Source organism: Gallus gallus, chromosome 9 (assembly GCF_016699485.2).
Source record: "Gallus gallus isolate bGalGal1 chromosome 9, bGalGal1.mat.broiler.GRCg7b, whole genome shotgun sequence".
Taxonomy (NCBI): Eukaryota; Metazoa; Chordata; class Aves; order Galliformes; family Phasianidae; genus Gallus; species Gallus gallus.
In genome coordinates this window covers 17,775,101-17,793,438 of record NC_052540.1, presented here as the reverse complement: position 1 = coordinate 17,793,438, position 18,338 = coordinate 17,775,101, and the positions used below count along the sequence as shown (strand labels likewise).

The following is an 18,338-nucleotide window of genomic DNA, read 5'->3' as shown; positions in this document are numbered from 1 at the left end:
TTTTAAAAGAGAGAGTGGCCAATTAGAAAGAAAAAACATATACTTAAAACATGATTGCTCTTCTTGTACTCAAAGACACTCTCAGATGAGGAGCAAAAGGGCAGTCCTAAACAGAAACCCCAGGGAGCCTAAAAGCAATGAGCCAAAGGAAACCTTTTTCTCAATGCCTGTGGGGAGCAGAACCTGCTCTGTAACAGATGGTCCCTGTCTGCCTTCTGACATCTTTAGCAGCTTTAAGCTAAGGCACCGTGCTCAACTTTCCTTTATTCTCTGCCTTCTCTAACAACATGACTGTGTGTAAACAGCTCTCCTCAGAATAAAAGTTCATCCAGACAGACTTCCAAGAATACTGTTCTCGGAACAAGGCACACAAAGGCTCTACGCTGCAATAGTTAAGACTTCATATTTACACCCATGCAAAGACATTACAGTTTGATAAAAATGATGAAAATTAATTCTTGTATGGGCTGAGTTTGGATATTCACAGCTCCACCTGGTTTTGCCTTATCATAAATGAATAAGCAGCTGCCCTGTTACAGAAGAACCAGCAAGCAGTATGGGACAGCAGGGAGAGAGGGCAAACATTTGACTACAGATGGTAGGAACAGGCTACAACAAGATCCCATATTCTGCAGTCTGAAAGAATGTACTTTCTTCATTTTGGGTAGACAGTTTTTCTATGATGGAGATACATTGTGCAACTATACTGTTCTGTGTCTAATCAATGACAGCTCCCAGCAAATGTTCCATCCCTCAGCAGCCTTCAAGGTAGGCAGCTTCACAGCTTTACACGTAGGACGTGCAACTGTAGAGACAAAAAAAGAGCCCCTGTGTCTCTGTGCCAGACAAGGGGAGCAACATTCAGTCCTCCTTCAGGTCCTGTTAAGGAATGTTTTCAGAGTTCTCAGTCTAACTCACCTATTTCACAACATAGCATTAAATACATAAAAGCAAGTGCCTTGCCTTGGTACCCGAAACTATGGTCTGAACCCATCACACAGAGCAAATGGCCACCAGCACAGGCTGCTCTGCCCCATGTCAGACTCCATCTTTATTCCCTTGCTCTTCAGCAAGTTGCAAACAATTAGAAATTATTTCATATTTACACTTTCCTGTCTTTCCTCTGTGTAAGTTTAACTAACCAGCTCCTACCTCCCTTGTGATAATGAGTTTCAAATGCGTGGTTATAGCTAACTCATATTCAACAACTGCTGCAAATACCAGATACATCAAAGACTGTCATAAATTCATCTCTGACAGCAAAAAAACAAATCCCTTCCACAATAGAAGAGAGCATGGAAAACTGAACTCCAAGAGGCCCTCATTAATCCCCGCTGTAACTTGATGCACTTTCACGTTACATCAGGAAATACACCTGATCTCCTATGACATTACTCAATGTCGAAGTGATTATGAAGGGTGCCATCTTTGTTATCCCGGGAAAAGCCCCTCAGTTTCCAGGCATCCTCATCTCAACAGAGTGACAATGTCAAGGGCTAAATTTCCAATATGCTATACAGCTCCAAGTTGACCAGCTCTTTTATATAATTTACATGAAGGTCAGATGCAGCTGTCACCTCTGATGTGTATTTTACACAGTGATTTTCTGAGCCAAGAAGAAATTCACTACAGTACGTTGTTAAACTGAGAAAAATAACGTGAGAGAATGGGAAGAGGCCACGTAAAAAATGAGACAATCAGCCCAGAAGCCCCAGTTCATTTTGATTGCATTGGCATACTTGATCCAACTTTTATAACAGCCTTACCAGAGAAGCATTTTTCCTGTTTGAATTGCATTAAGAAGTGGAATTAGCTTCATAAATATAAATCAGTTAAGTATAATGCAATATTTATGCCATGGTATCTGATTTTTTCTCCTTTAGGATTCCATTTAAAAGGGAATAACAAGAAAACTTAACACTCTCAGAAAGAGAGTGGGTTTACAATTTATGCTAATTAATTTTCATATTTACACAAAACTAAACCCCTCAGCTTATTTGATTGCAGAATGGAGAAAAAAAAAAGAAAGCAGATTAAGCTAAATAGATTTTTTTTTTCTGCAACTGGTAATGGTGTAAGAGAAATCACTATGCTTCACCAACCATATTAACTCTCATCTATTCATTCCTCCACTGCCCAGCATGCAGGCCACTGCCAAAAGCAGTCCTAACTCCCAAATCCCCACAGAGGTATAAGCAAGAAAAATAGCTCAATTTCTTTAAAGCTATGAAAGGTTCTAATCAAGATCAACAATCATTATCCCTGATCAGTCATTCTGTTAGTAAAAAAAATGTTCGGAATTTGCCAAATTAAAAAAAAAAAAGCAAAAAAAAACAACCCAAAAAACCAACAAACCTTATCACCCAAACCTTACCATATGTCTAATTCCACATATCTTCATTGAGGAGTCTGTACCAAATTCATCATTGTTCTAACTCACTGGGTTCCACTGTTGCTACATCAAAACCAAAACCTGATTCCACCGAGGTCCATTTCAGAGTTATTCATCAGGGATCTGCAAATCTGACCTGAAATTTTCTTCCAACTTCTGTTGAATCAAATTCTTTTTGGCATTCAAGCAGATTCATTTCTCTCTTCCTGTTTCCAACACGTATGCCTCATCTCATTTGGGCAATAGTAAAGGTTCTACACAGCTAGAGCCAATACACAGTGTTATGTCTGATTATTTTAGAGAGGCAGAAAACATCTGAAGACAACTGACTCCATGGACCTACTGAGGCTCTGTCAGTTTTGTCCTTTTCCTCAAAGTATTTACACTTCCTTCCTACAATTATTCAGTTGGTATTTTTATACTGCTAATAGAATTTGCCCATCATATTGATTAGCTTACTTAGTTCAGCTGGATTCACACAGTAAATAAGATTTCTTTGCAATTTAAAAATCCCTTTGCTCTAGTGACTAAATTTCTTTTTTTCTTTCCCCTAATTTTAGTAGAAACAGCAGCACTAATTACCTGCCCTTATGTCAATGTTCCCTCCGCAGCACCCTCCAGTATTGAATTGCTGGTTCCTTCACTGTTGTCATCATTAGCACTGGAGTACTCTTATAAGGAAAACTTCATTCAGGCAGCCTGAGGTTCTTACTTCTGTAACAGAAAAATAATAGTTTCTCAATTAAAATCAGGATGTTGTCTATCCTTAATGAGACAGTAGCATGATTAGAAATGGAGATATTTTTCCATTTCCCTTCCACACATTTTAGTACACATTTCAATGAAGCAAATGTAGAGGCTTGTCCTGAGATGCATGTTCTGGCTGTTCATAAAAAAAAATGTTAATTCGTTATCTCTGGTTTGCAGCTTTCTCAGACATCATAAAATCCTAATTCAGTTTTCCCTATTTTAATGGTTTTTCCCACTACAGTTTTCAGACAGACATGGAAGCTAGATTTATTCATGTCTGCCAACAGTGGCAATGCTCTAGTCCTCAACTAAACACAGACATCAACAACATTAGCCAAAAAAAAGGAGAATGCTACAGTTTAAGCTACAAGACCAAATTCCTCAGCTTAAAGTCTCTCTCTCTCATCTTAGCACAGGAATACACGGTGTTGTTTTTTTTAATTTGCTGGGATGGCTGTTTAACAATTTTATTTGATTGAGATAGCAGTAAGAAAACAACTCTACTCCACTGCTTTTCTATATTAAATAATTGCTTTGGTCACTGCATTGCTTTGTACCTACCCCATTAGTTAAAGAAATGAAAATATTTATCGATAGTTGAGTTTCCTACTCCTTATATAATCTCATTTTTGAGATAGCATTTAAATGACTCGGGACAGGAAGGCTATGAAATATATTTGGCACTGACACGTTGCTGAGAAGGGCAATTTGAGAAAGTTTAACAGACAAAAGAGAAGTGCAAGACTTCCTCCAGTGAAAGGTGACACAATGAAGATGACAAGGATAGAGATGTGTGAGGAGATGAGAAGCAAGGTAATCTTACCTGCTGACAGGTGAGGATGACAAAATCAGATGGCATAAAACAACACAGAAATTCTGCTTTCTCAAATACAAAACATTGCTGGAGACAATAAACTCAGAAGATGTACTGCTGAGACATTTGGCTAGAAAGAGAACCCAGCTGATCCTTGAGGTCCCTTCCAACCCAGGTCATTCTGTGATTCTGTGACCACATTTAAGCACCCTTGAGCTTTGCAAAGGGACTAAAGACTAATTTAAACCCAAACAGCTGTGTGATACAAGTTGTCAAGAACTGGTTGTGCAGCAATTCGCTCAGTGCCGGCACAGCTGGTGTGGGGTCTCACTAAAAAAATGACTTTTTCTTATCTGCCACATACTGCCCATCCTGGGAGGATAACTTTGTGCTCTTCTCTGGCCTGACAAGAGGTTTGAGAGACTGTCTAAGGTCAAAGAGTTGCCCGTTATCCCTACAGTGCTCAGTGCACTGCAGATGACTGTATTTAAATTTAGCCACTGCTAAACCCCAAGCATTCCTTACATATCAGCGTGCAGGTAAATGTGCTCCTGTGTATATCATAGAATCACATCATCATAGAATCATCAACACTGAATCCCATGTATGTGATCATAGACATATTTTCCAATGTTAATCCCAAATTGCTGCCAAAATCCCCATTATGACCTTGTTAAAATGCCACATAGAGTCTACAGAGCATGCTCTAGGTTTTTCAGCTTGGGAGAAAAAGGGTTAATCTGAGTGAGTTTCTGAAGTGGTTTAGTTAAATTGCATTAAGTCATTATTCAGATATTTGTATTCAGAATTAAAAATGCCTTGATTCAATTTCGTTATCTGACTTCCAAAGCAATTTAAGTTAAAATCGAATTAAAGACATTTGATTTCTGAATATGAGCATGTACACAGAATTTAACACAATTTAACCAGATTTCCTTACCAGTGACTGAGGCAGAGAAGGAATTGCCACAGTCTTCCAATGAAATCAAGACAGCTTTCTCTAACAACGCTCAATTTCTTCAAATAGTTAAAATCTGTCTTATGCATTCAGGCAGTGCAGAAGGAAGTGGCAATGTATGCGCTTCATGCCATAACGTTACATAATGCCATCCAAATCCAGAGGCAGACGTTGGACTATTTAGACTCCATCCCATATAGCAAGACAAATGCTCTCTGAGTTTATTATTAATAGCGCTATGACAACACTGTGACTCAGCACCAGAAATCATTATTTTAAATATCCTCCACCAGAACTGCCTTGGCAGGAGCTTTTTTTCGCAGAAGGTCCCAACTAAAACCTTCCACCCAGAGCTGAGATTAGCACAGCGACGGAACAACCTGGTGATCCACTTCCACATTAAAATAAATGTATGTCCTAACCTTCAAGGAGTTGGTATAGCATTTTGAATTATAGATCAAGGAGAAGAAATTTAATGGGTAAATGTTAAAATCGTTAAAGCAGTTTTTCATTGCAAATAAAGAGTGGATGACTCATCCCAAGTCAGCTATCAGATGTATCCGTTTAGGTTTTTCCTCCCAAAGTGTGCATAAATCTCTTCAGTCGCGTCTCATCATCTTTTTGTCACAAGAAATGTCGCATCACTCCCCCCCACCGCCATTACTCCCCCCGGCTTCTGAAAACATCCCACTTTAAAATTGTATCTCAGAGATTTTCTTTTCCCTCTGGGTCTCGTGGAGCGTTACGCTGTGAAATGCACAGAATAAGAGGAGGAAAAAAAGGGCCTTAATGCAGTTAGTAAAAATATTAATAATATTTGTAGAATAACTGAACAACCCTGATATGTTTCTGCTGTGAACCTACATTCATTTTCTTCCCCAAGTCCAAGTGAAGCTGCGGAGTTCGATGGGCATTTTCCCTCATTAGAGCTCATGAGACACTCTTAGAGAAGAGAATAGATGGAGCTGTCACCCAGGCAGACTCCTGTGACTGCGCTGTCGTGACATCCCTTCCCCAGCCACAAACACCTCCTTCATTAGTTCATAGTAAATACGGTATAGCAAAAGACTGTCAAAGAAAAACAAAAACAAAAGCAACCAAGAGACAGGCATCCATTTTAAAAGGCTTGGGAGTTTCAGCTACTCTGTGCATTTCTCCACTTAATGTTTTGCATATGCTGCAGTAAGCAGGTTGGTGGGGAGATCAAGAGAAACTTATTAAATGCACATAACTAGGAGCTGACAGCACAAGGAATATCCTCTGCATTTGTTAGAGCAAGCATGTGACATGAGCATAAGACATGCAAATGCAACAGCTTCTATCCTGTACCTCTAGTTGTTAAATCTTATTGGAAAATCATTTCCAACTGCAGATATAGTTGTATGAAATCCAGCAGATAGGATGTACTCTCTTCATACTACTGCATCCATACATAAGGAGCCAGCGCTCTGACTGGGGCTAGATGACAGAGGGGTGTAACAAGCATCTTCTGCTGCATTTCAGCAGAAATTGAGTTTGAGGCCTTAGGAAAGATATTCCCTGTCAAATGTGAGTCTTACAGAATCTTAGTCAGCAAAATGCACAAAATAATGATGAAAGCATAATCACTTTGTTCTTAATTGTACCACAATATCTATATGAAGATGGACACGAATCTGCCACTGTCTAACATTTCTAATGGTTCAGTGACTGCCTTGATACTGTTTTCTGGGAGTATTTTTTTAAAGCAAATTGAAATTAGACTATGAAGTGACAAATAGCAGAGGCTTACCTCTGGACTGCTGCCCCATCCCACCATGCAGAGCCTTCCCATAGAGAAGGCAATAGAGTTACAACAGTGGCAGCCTGCTGTCTTTTTTGGGAGCCATTGTTAAAACTGCGTGAGAAATATTTGTTTTCAGGTTTCACAGATACTTGCAGACAAAAGAAGCAATGAACTTAGTTCTCTTGAGCTGCCTTCTGCACCTCACTTTCATGTCTCTGCCCTTCTCTGGTGCAATTTCATGCTCCTCATTTCCTCTCCTTAGGATTTTCAACCTTAACTCAAACGCTATTATCAAATAAGATTAACTCCTACCTCCACTTGTTCATTATCTCTGTTCATCCTCTAACTCTCTTCACATCCCAATTGCTATCCCAGGGCATTATCTAAACTCAACGCCTGCCCCATCCCTTTGGATCTCAATGAGAATGACCCCTTCCCATGCTGCCTGGACTGTGGTTTGGAAGGAGGTTTGCTGTGAAGAGGAATCCCACTTAGACTACATTCTGTCACCGCATAAACGCAGCCATGGAGTCTCCATTGCTTTTCTATTCGTCATGAATTTTCTGACACAGAGTTTGAGACAATTTTAGGAGTGGGAGAGTTGTACATCGTATTCAGCACACAAGAGCTGCTGGCTGTCACTCAGCTAAAACCTCCTACATCTCACAGGTGGTTTGTGAGCTGCAGATGGAGAACTTCTTTGTAGCAAAGTTTAAGAAATGATGCAGCCTTATTCATCTTTTAATAACACTTGATTTTAACTGCTTCCACACATTCTCTACCTTTCTGAATACTGTAGAACTGCCTTCAACTTGAAGGATTTTAAAAAAAAAGTCTTCTTACCTTCTGACTATCTTCTTTCTCATTGCTACCAAGCTATTTCTTTCATTATTTTCTGTCTTTCCTACTCTCCTTAGCACTGCTGCAGAGAAACTAGGTCCATGGTTGGCAATAGGCACACAGACTAAGTATGGACGGGAAGGGGATTCTGCAAAGAGAAACGCAGCTTGCTAGGACAGACCAGAAGAGCAGAGGAAGAGGTATGAATGAAGATGCAATCTTCCACAGTTTAATCAGACATCAATTCAGCCTTTTTCACAATACTATGCAATGATGACTTTCACAAACTGCTAAGTTGCCAGTTTTCCCTGCCCACGTTGAATGCTAGCTGGGCACGGCTGTTAAGGAGCTCTTCCAGGAACATTTCTCTAACAAGTCCTCTTGCAACATCACTGTTAAGCTTTCCATCCTGATGCCCAGTGGACTGTTCTGCCAGACTCTTGTTTCCAATTACTGAATTAAAGTAAGAGCTGCTGAAAAGTTAAAAACTGTCATCTAACGAGCACTGATACCGCTGCCTGTAACATCAATTAAACAAAATAAAACGTATTCCAGACTGCCCTGGAAAGGGACATGACTGAATGCAAAACTGTTGTTCACCAAACTCTGCAACACTAGAATGAGAAGTACTCAAGCCATGTCTTTGGTCTACAAAACATGTAGACCAAGCAGGTACTTGGTTACAAGCTAGTACTTTTTTAAAAATGGATTAGGCAAGTTCATGGACAATAAGTCCAAAACCAGATACTGAGAAGAGTATCAGCATTCACAGCTGTGGATACTGGGGACATACAAGGAGACTGCACAAAGTGGCTAGGTTCATATACTTGCTTCAAGTAATAGCTTTTGTTGCCATCATTGAAGCTGGATCCTGAACCACATTGAGTCCCAGGATACATGACCCTGTAGGCACCAAGGCTCTTAACAGGCAGTTCAATATCAAAGACAGATGGAAAGTCCGGAGGGAGACAGGAAGGGGAATTTTATCTGTCCAAGTAAAGCTGAAATGATGGTCTAAGGACTCTAAGAATAGCCATTTCCTCTCCTTTGCAGCCAGCCTACAACTCAGTAATGAGAGAATTACAACAGAGAACTATGTTCTGGCATAGTTTACTGTAGTTCTGTGATCCAACCATGTACCAAGAGCGGAGGAAAGCACGGAGGCTCTGAGCTGTGATCCTGTGAACCTTCTGCATGTCACTACTGCTGCTGTGCTGAGGCTGTGAGCCTATGTCATCTTAACTCTCTGGTGGAAATCAGAAGCAACTTCCTTCATAGACCATGGACATAAACCACTCTAAAGAGTGATGAAATAAGAATCGGGACCATCGTGTTTTTGTGTTGTTGTTAGATTTTTTGTTTGTTTGTTTTTAATTTGGAGGTAGTTAATCGCAAATAGCTGATCTTTCCTGAGTAAGCTCTGCTGAAGCTGAAGGTGATTTACTCTTTCCCATTAATAATATTTCTCTAATGCATTTCTTACCTTGACACATGCTGGCTATTAAGCTACAGTACGCCTAGAGGACAGTGTCTCAAGACTTACTTATCCATTTCTTAAGCTCTACTTTTCACTAAAATTGCAGTAGCCTTTTCTCTTCCCAGCATAAACTTACTTTTTCTTTTCTTTTTCTTTTTTTTTTTTTTTAAGGCCAAAATTGCATCTTCAAGGAAACCTTACAGCTAGGGCTCCCAAACTGAGAAGTTTAGAGGACTTATTGTTGCACATGCTGTATACATCTACTTAAATAAAACATTCATCCATGGGTAATCGTGTGGCATAGTGATTTTTCTTTTTTACTTACAATACTGAAAAGTAAGTTTAAATTGTATTAACGTGAACTTTAGACTCACTGAGTTCTCTCTACTCATAGGCCATAAATATAAACTGTCTACGCAAAATGAACTTGTTCTCTGTATCCTCATCATACACATGAAACAACTGCTAATGTGACAAGCTCAGCAAACTGACTTGGTTTTGAAGCATTTAGTTATAATTTCAGTTACATGCAGAGATATCTGGGCCCTCTGTATAATGAAAATTCTCTTATAATGCAAAAGCATGGCTGAATTTTTCAATTGAATTCTACTTTGTCTTGCCACACAAAAATAGCATGCATTGCAATTAATATGCATAGAGCATAAACCCATTAATGGACTGTGTTTAGGTGAGCTAAAGGAAGTGAACTAAGATCACCTTAAATCTTCTTATAATGCTTTTTGCTGATGCCATGACAGCAAGGAATTAAACATGCAAGGAACTTTTATTGAACTGTCCAGACCCTGTTTATAGCCAATCAAAGTAGCCCACTTTATCACGCCACTCCTGACATGGCAGAAAAATAGATAACAGCTAAATCAGAGATTGTCAAACTGAAGTAAGTGTCAGGAATTAAATGGTACTGCTGAATAAAAGCTATAATTGAAGTGCACAAAAGTCCCTCTAAAACAGTGCAGGAAACTTTAGATGACATTGAAGAGACATCAAAAGACCCTGATGCAGCAATAGAATTGAGCAGATTGTTTGGGCAAAATGTCATCATTTGAGCTTCCTTGCGCCTTATTGCACACAGACATCATCGGGGACTCTGCAGAGCACTGAATTACTATTTACAGCATGCCGACCTTGAGCATCGTAGTTTCATTAATTCAGTCCATTCAGTGGAACAGACAGATAGTTATGAGGTCAATGAAAATTTACAACAGATTTTTGTATCCAAAAAGAAAAAAAAAATAGTACCTAGCACAGATCCTAAAAAGAGGCAACTGTTCATAAAACACCTGGGCTAACAAAGAGCAGTCCTTTCTCCACAACAGTTAGGATGCAATGTTATTGATCAAGCATCCTAAGAGGTTTATCACCCTTTCAGAGTCCTTGTGATACTCTAATTATGTGATGTAGATTAGAATCTCTAAAAATGGTAAGTTCCTTGGAGATGGAATTTAGTCACCCTCAAGCATGTCTTATTAACTAAGTGACAAAGAATTGCAAGCAGGAGGTTAAAATTCAGTATTCATTCAGAAGAAACCAATTTGAGATTTTCAAATACTCCACTAACAGCAAGAGACTGGCAGTATACAGCCTGATTATTTCACATCCTAAAGCTTTTTTTCACCCCTACATTTATAGCGACATCTGCAAGCGCTAATAGAGTTCTCTCTAGGATGGGGTTCATTAAGTCAAAGTACTCGAGCACAATGGGCAATGAAAGACTGAATTTGTTTGTGCTCATAACAATTGAGAATGACGCTAATATACACGAGTACTTCATTCCTTTGTGCAGCATATTCAACATCTGGAGACTCTGCTCTAGAGTTTTATGCCATCAGTACGAAACTTTAAATAAATACTTGGAAACATACACATCTCAAATACATATCTGAAACCTGCTTATCATTAACTGGAATTGCCCATAAACAACTCAGAGAATCAATGGAAGAGAAAAATACTGAGTATTTTTATTACTGTGGGCAGTTAACAACTCAGCACAGTACAGTTTCCTTTTCCTACACGTGGTATCACTGATACAACCATTTGAGTCTTGATTCAACACTGCTAATGTCAGTGTGTGTTTTCCACTGATTCCTAGAGTTCACAAGCTCTCTCCTCAAAGTATTTTAATTAGGAAGATGAGAACCAACGAGGAGCTACAGAAGTTCCATCACTATTTAGGTATTTACTTACATTCAGAAAAAGCATCAAAGGAATTCAAGTAGAGAATAAGAACAAAGGTCCATCTTGCACCCTGGCTCTGACAGCAGCTGACTGAGGAACCAGATAGGTCCAGTGCACCATTACACCCACATATGCTGGGAAACTCCAACCATTTCAGATACTGCTGTATCATTCATCTGGGAAGTAATTTTTACAACTAATTTTAGATAATCAGTGAGTTCTTTTCATTATAAAATCTCTCTTTAAAATCTAATATATCCTTCATTGAACACTTGTAGAAATAGGGATTGATTGTCAGTTGTTACCCAGATGAGCAAGCTGACTTAGGCTTGCTGCGGGCCCGTTATACTCAGTAGGACTACTCAGAGTGAAATTCTGGCAAGACTTGGAGTCTTGATATATCAGCTCAGCTCTTCACTGAAATACAGCCATCTCTAGAGTAAAGCATGATGAATATTTAACAGCACAGGGAAATACTACACTGCAGATTTAAGGCTCAATCTGGCAAATACTTACACAAGAGTATATTTTCTTCACGCTACTAAAAAAATACTTATGTAAACATACTCATAGGCACAAGATTGGAGAGTGTGGGATCCAAGAGAGGATGGAGCCTCACCAAAACAGAGAAGTCATGAGGTGATCAGCACTGCCACAGCTGGAACAGAAACTACTCAGGAATATCCTGAACCAGGAACAACAACACCAACCTGACACTGCTACTTTCCAGTGAATCTAATCAAGCCGATGGCCACAGAATCAGAATATCCTGAGATGGAACAGACCCACATGGATCACCAAGACCAGCTCCTAACTGGGCTGCTGAAACATCTGTGCATAACAAAGAAGACAACAAGCAGCAGTTAAAGCCAAATTGTGCCATACAGTTGCAGGGTCTATCAGGATTCACATACCCCTTTTGGCTTCCTCTCTCCCCCAGAAGTTGGTAAAATCTTCCAGATAATCTGAACTGTTTGACACTTCCAAAAGCTGTGCCTATGTACATTTTTCACAGATTAGGTAAGACCTTGTGTGTGTACGTGTGCAGCCTTTGGATATCTAACCTGGTATATTTCCCATTCCTCTGTGGAAATTGTAATTTCTTCTTCATTTCAGCACTACAAAAAGGAGCCAGTCAAAACACCTCTCTGGCACATCTTTTCAGAAAAACATTTCCCTATTTCACTCTTCATGAAGATCTCTGATAAAAAAGATATCTTGTAAACCATTTCTTCTGAAACTGGATTTTGCATTTAACAATGCATATGGAACAGGAATAGAAGGAAATGTGTTAATGGATTCCTTTATTTAATTGCATAAACTTAATTCAGCCTCCTCAGTGCACAGAAATGGATTTCTTTTTTATTCTCTCACGTGTCTATGCAGCTCACTGAAGTATAAGGTCTCTTTCATCTGGAAAACTCACTGACATGAAAAGACTGATGTATTAAATTTGGTTACCTTACATCATATACTCATTGCAGTACTTGCACAGGCAGACATAGCAGACCAAAGTTATTTGAACCAGTCTGAAAAGGCAGATTATGTTATATCACTTTGGAGCAGCGATACCTTTTACTGCACCACAAACAAGAAGGTAATCTAAAATCATAATGGCTCAGCTGCAGCAATTCTAACTCATTCTCCATAGGGCTATTTGTTTTGGTTTGATTTTGTGTTTTTTAAATGTGGGAAGTTGGAATTCTCGTTTCTGACTTGTTTGAGACAGGACTCTTTCTGTAAAAGGCCAGTTATTTTAAGGAGCTGAAGCTGTAAAGAAAGTAGATGTCAATTCAAATTGTCTTTCCAACCCACACTGAGAAACTGTCATTTTTCTACTGATGGAAGACATTTGGCCCTCTGGCAAAGGAAGAATAAAAAACAACTGATATTTCTAAAGCTGCATGAAGCATTTAGGTATACAATTTCCATTTTAATTTATCTGAAGCTACAGACAGGTGAATAAGTAAAAACCTACACCGAACCTACAGTATATCCTTAAGCTCTGAGCAGACCCTGTACTAAAACATAGCTATCTGTAATAATGATCAGTTGAGCCCTGCTGTAAATACATTGCTCCGGGCAGAGGTTTAAATTATTTTGATGTTGTGTCATATATTCACATTTTGAGAAACACGAGATAACTCTTAGATAACTTTATTTCTATCCCTTGAAAGGAAAATTGATGGATGCTTTCTACACATTTTATACAGTTAAACTATTATCATATTTTGGTCAGGATCCAAAAGGGAACTCCATGAATCAACACACCCAAAAGGCCAAATGATTTTTCTGTTACTAGTCTGCAGTAACGCCTATGAGACCTTGTAACAGGTATCTGTCAGCTAACTGGTAATAGGGAGGGCATTTGGGAACAGGACACCTTCCTCAGAGACAGATTCCAGCCTGGGTACACTGGTGAGAACTCACAAAGCAGTGACATGTGCTCATTCTGTACAGTCATGCTATGCGTTTTTTCAAGGCTTTGCACAGCTACTTTTGTTAAATTCTTAACAAATAACATTTTTCTCTACTTGTCAAACTGTCTTTTTTAGTGGCTTTTAAACCACCACAGAGATTTAGTGGAGAAGCTTGAAACCATTTTCATAGGTATGCCTCATTCCTTGTCTTTCTTTTTTCCTATCATATTTTCTCTGAAGTTTTTCATCTCCTACACCTACCTGTTTCTTCTTTTCCCCCCACTTCTCACGTCAAAAATTCTTCCCCTGAACACCACACACCAACTCCTCAATAATTCCACCACTCATTTATATTTCTAGAGAAGGTTGCTAGGAGCTCCCTTTGCCCCATCCTCGGTTTTATAAAGAATATGAAACAATGAAATCCCAAGAGAGCCAAGACTGAAAGGGCAAGTGAATGAGGAGACCTCAAAAGATCATGTAAGCCTCCCATCCACAGCCTAATATATCTGGACACGTCACATTAAACAAAACCTTTGAACTTTCAGACATTTATGTATTGAATACACAGAAAGTGTTCTTTCTGTATTTTCAAGCACTTGGAAAAATATTCTCAACATTTACCATTGAAAAAAAAATCCACGTGCACTTCAGGTTTTTTTTTTTTATAATGCAAAGGAACTGTGTTGAACATTTCCCTTAAAACTTTTCACGTGTTTCTTCAGCCAATAGTCTGCTGATATTTTATAATCACATATCATTAGAGTGACAGACGTGCATTATGCAGTAAAAGAATGGGGATATAGGAGACTACATGCAACTCCTGAAAATATCTGCCACAGACTCAGTGGGGAGCTCCCAAGGCGCAACTTATCTTTATTTCTGTGCATAATTACCTAAAATATTTGGGGCGTTTATTTAGGAATTTCTTTTGAGCGCCAAAACAACTTTTCCTCACACTGTGAAGGTGTCATCTGCCAGGGGCAAACTTCTGTGGAACATTCTGACTTCTTACTTAATTCTTAATTTCTTTGGTATCTCATTTAAATGTTGAAGATCACACCTGCAGGATGAATCTTCCTACGCTTCCAACCCACCCTAGGAAACTATCCCTGCTTCTCCCCTTCCACGTAAGAATCTCCCCACTCCTTACACCCAGCAGATTTCTGTAAAGAAGTAAGGAATATTTTTAGCCAATAAATTCAATTTATGTGTGTTAAACTCCTTCCTCTCAAGTCAAGCCATGTAAATGTTTGCCGTATGGCATGTACCAAAGGGTATCGTGGCTTACAGTTTCATGATTGCTCTCTTTTTTCTTGCTGGAATCTCTTAGTAACATTTCAAGACTATTTTACATGTAGAGCTCAGTTCTGCAAGTATGCTGAATGCTGTTACTCTGTTCACATGTGATACTTCTGTCCAAAAAAATGACAGTGAGAAATATGGTAACTTTAATTACATCTTAAAGGGGCAAGTTGGGAAGTTGTCCCATCAATTCTCAGCATTAAAACTTAGCCACGCTGCTATGGCAGCAGTTTGTCCTCACAAGATTGCAATCCTGCTACTGTATTCCTCCTGCCTTATGCTAGAATGAGAAGTATCAAAGCCACGTATCTTAGAGGAAAACGTCCTTAAAAGTCTTTAAAAAAAAGTATGAAATTTAAAAAGAGACACAGTTCTAAGTCCAGGTTTACCATTTTGTTACCCAAGATCACCATGCAGCTGCCTCGACTTCCAGAGTTAATTAACAATAAATCTCAATTCTGGAACTTGATACGGTAATTCAGTTTTAGCTGAACCTATGTCAAATCTATGGGATTGATGGTTATACTTGCACCATTTCTCCCCCACATATTTGTTCTCAGAAAGTCATTTACACATTAAAAAGCCTCTTTCTTTGTATCTTTACCACTTTTGTGTCATGGTATAATAGCCTATTTCTTGTGCTAAAATTGATTACACTACAGAAAGAGAGAAAGTTGAAAGCTTCTGATAATGGGAATACACGTCTAAAAACATGTTCATAGTAAGTCCATCATCTAAACAATAGATATTCTCATTTTCTAGCAAAAGCCGGATTCATCCATAGTGGGATGAAAAACACCACCTGAATAGGACCTGAAGTCTAATTAAATGAATATATTAAAAGTTTCTGTTTTTGACAGGTAAGAAGTAGCTGTCATTCTGCTCAGCACCTTGTGAATTAAACTGCTGTCCTTCATTATTCCCAAAGATTATTATTGCTCTGTTTCTTGCGGGTGCAGTGAGCTAGAACAGCAGAGATAATAGGTTATTATAGGAAAATTTGGCTTTGACATTTATATGATAAATTTGAAGTCAATTAGATGAAAAATACTCCATTAGATAAAGTGAGTGTACCAATTACTGCACTGAAGAGCTATTGCTAATAACATAATTGAAATTTACAGAGTGATGGGACCAGCACTGAAGGATTAGATTGTATAAGTGATGGCAGTAACAGGCATGTAAACATTTTAGTTACTAGCCATTTGGGGGCTGAGGATGGAGGGATGTTTTCTTAGCGGGAATCTATTATCATCATCCTGACGTTAAAAATTCGCTCTACAGTTAGTAGAAAAGTGTTTATGTGAGATACCTCCCTTTCTTCAGAAGTTCTGGCAGAATAATAGCAATAGACTTGTTTCAGCAAAACTCACATACATTTTCTTAGAAATGAAGTATACGTATAAGGAACGATTAGGAGAAGGTAATGTTTGGATTTTCCCAGGCAAGAGAAATCTTTCAGCACTGAGAGAATGAATCAGATGTACAGCTTAATGTAAACACAGAATAATGGGAGGGATTGAGAAAAACATTCTGGTCAAATTTCAGCGGAGAGGCACCAAAAAGCACAGAGTTTCTGTCTCAGACACTGGACTGTGCAGCAGCCTTGTGAAAGTGCCTTGTAAACCTCAACTTACAGCAGTTCAAACTGGATGGAGTGACATGCTAGAAGATAAATACCATAAAAATGTAAGACTAGATGAAAAGGATGGTTAGCAGGAACTTAATTAAAAAGTAACCAATCATGTTTTAAACGGTTGAATATTTTCTAAAACCTCTAGGTCAAACACAAAAGTCAGAGAGCAGTATAAATAGGCAACATACTGCAATCACTCTGTGTGTGCTATTTTTCTGTTTCCCTGTGCTTGCATCCAACTTCTCTCTCTCCTTACCTCCTTTCAGACCCTCCCTCCTCGCTAGCAGAGAACCAAGCACACTGCGGGTGCTTTGCAGGGCTGCTACTCTTGCAGGATCCACATCAAACAGTAACGAAATCAGCAAGTGCTCATCTAGGGAGATAAGGGTGAAACGGACACCGTGTTTTGATGAAAGAGAATGCCATGCTTCCTGTGGCTTGCTGGGAACACAAAGGCAGGACCAGCAAGGGCTACAGTGTGAAGGCCATGAGGAGCTCCATCTTTGCCACTCCACACCCCTGCAGAATCAGCCTTTAGTTCAGCTGTATCATAAAAGCTAGAATAGGAACCGATGTACTTTTGAGTAGCACTGCAGGGCACAGCTATGGGAAACGAGAAATACCAGCCAGAGGCCCAAAGGGAAGTCACACAGCGCATATCTTTAAATTGCGTTGCCATCAAGCTTGACTATCAAAGCTATGTTTTGATATAAATGTGACACAAATTTCAAATATGCCGATCATCTCCCCTGACTCAGATGGAATTTGAATGTTCACAGACTCAAAAAAGTCAGTTCATTATGTGCCAGACTAGAAGGTAAGGCTTAAATTGAGGCTAACTCAAGGCCCTTAGCTGTAATCATTTTGGCCGCAGAGTATTATCCGGAAAAAACCCCTCTGGTGAGCATAAAGAGTTGGTTCGGTAACATTATGCTGGGCTCTGGAGAAGTCCAAGGGAGTCAATCCTATTTTCACCAGTTCCAGAGAGAAGGCAAACATTTACTCGGAGGTGTTATCCCACAGGTAAATAATACGTTCCTCAAGCAGCAGAACCCATAATCCTGGTCCCCTACAGATTAGCGTCTCTTCTCCTATGACACTCTCTGTTAGCAACAGCATCATTTTTCATCCCCCATTCCTCTTGCCCCAGGAATTAACTCTGCAGGTAAGAACCAATCTCTGTTGCAAGCAGCCTGCAGACAAACATGCTCCCCAGCAAATGACTTCCCTGCAGCCATGCTAAGCCAAAGCACATGGTACCAGAGCTGAGTCCTTTCCTCCAGGACTAATCTGGGTCTCTCCTTCCCCATCTGATGCCAATTTTTACAATTAGCTTGTGGAAGCATAATTATCTTTCTATCTTTATTTCAAAAGTTGCCAGCTGCTAACTGGAGAGGAAAAAAACTCAGCAATCACACACGTATTGTTTCTTTCAGGAACTAGTTTAAAAATAAATGTCAGACACTATTTTTCAGTAATGTAGACAAAATGAAATAGGAGATCTATATTATGGGAGCACAAATACGTGCTGAAGATGAGGTTGCTTTGTTGCTTCCATTATGAACTCCATTCCCAGAGCTGTCATCACTTCTTCAGTGAAATTTTGCTGCCTCCTGAGATTTCTGCAGTGGGAAATAAGGGCAGCAGTACTCCCAACACGCATTACTGCAGGTGAAGGGATGAAGCAGCTGCCTAAATGATTTCCGGCTGGTCTGCTAATTCCTTCTTCACTTATCCCCCTTATTGGAACCCATGTCACCCTGCAGCTATTGCAGTCTGAGTAGT

At 39.3% G+C, this 18,338-nt stretch overlaps 1 long non-coding RNA gene across 1 annotated transcript in view; it reads right to left on the bottom strand.

Annotated features, from left to right (window-relative positions):
* Window positions 1-5,106, bottom strand: part of LOC107054117 — a 102,129-nt gene extending 97,023 nt beyond the window's left edge. Inside the window, exons 1-2 of the long non-coding RNA XR_006930994.1 lie at window positions 4,897-5,106; window positions 2,975-3,106 (exon numbers count right to left, since the gene is read on the bottom strand). This is a non-coding gene — a long non-coding RNA (uncharacterized LOC107054117). The remainder of the gene's footprint in view (window positions 1-2,974; window positions 3,107-4,896) is intronic.
* Window positions 5,107-18,338: the final 13,232 nt, after the last annotated feature.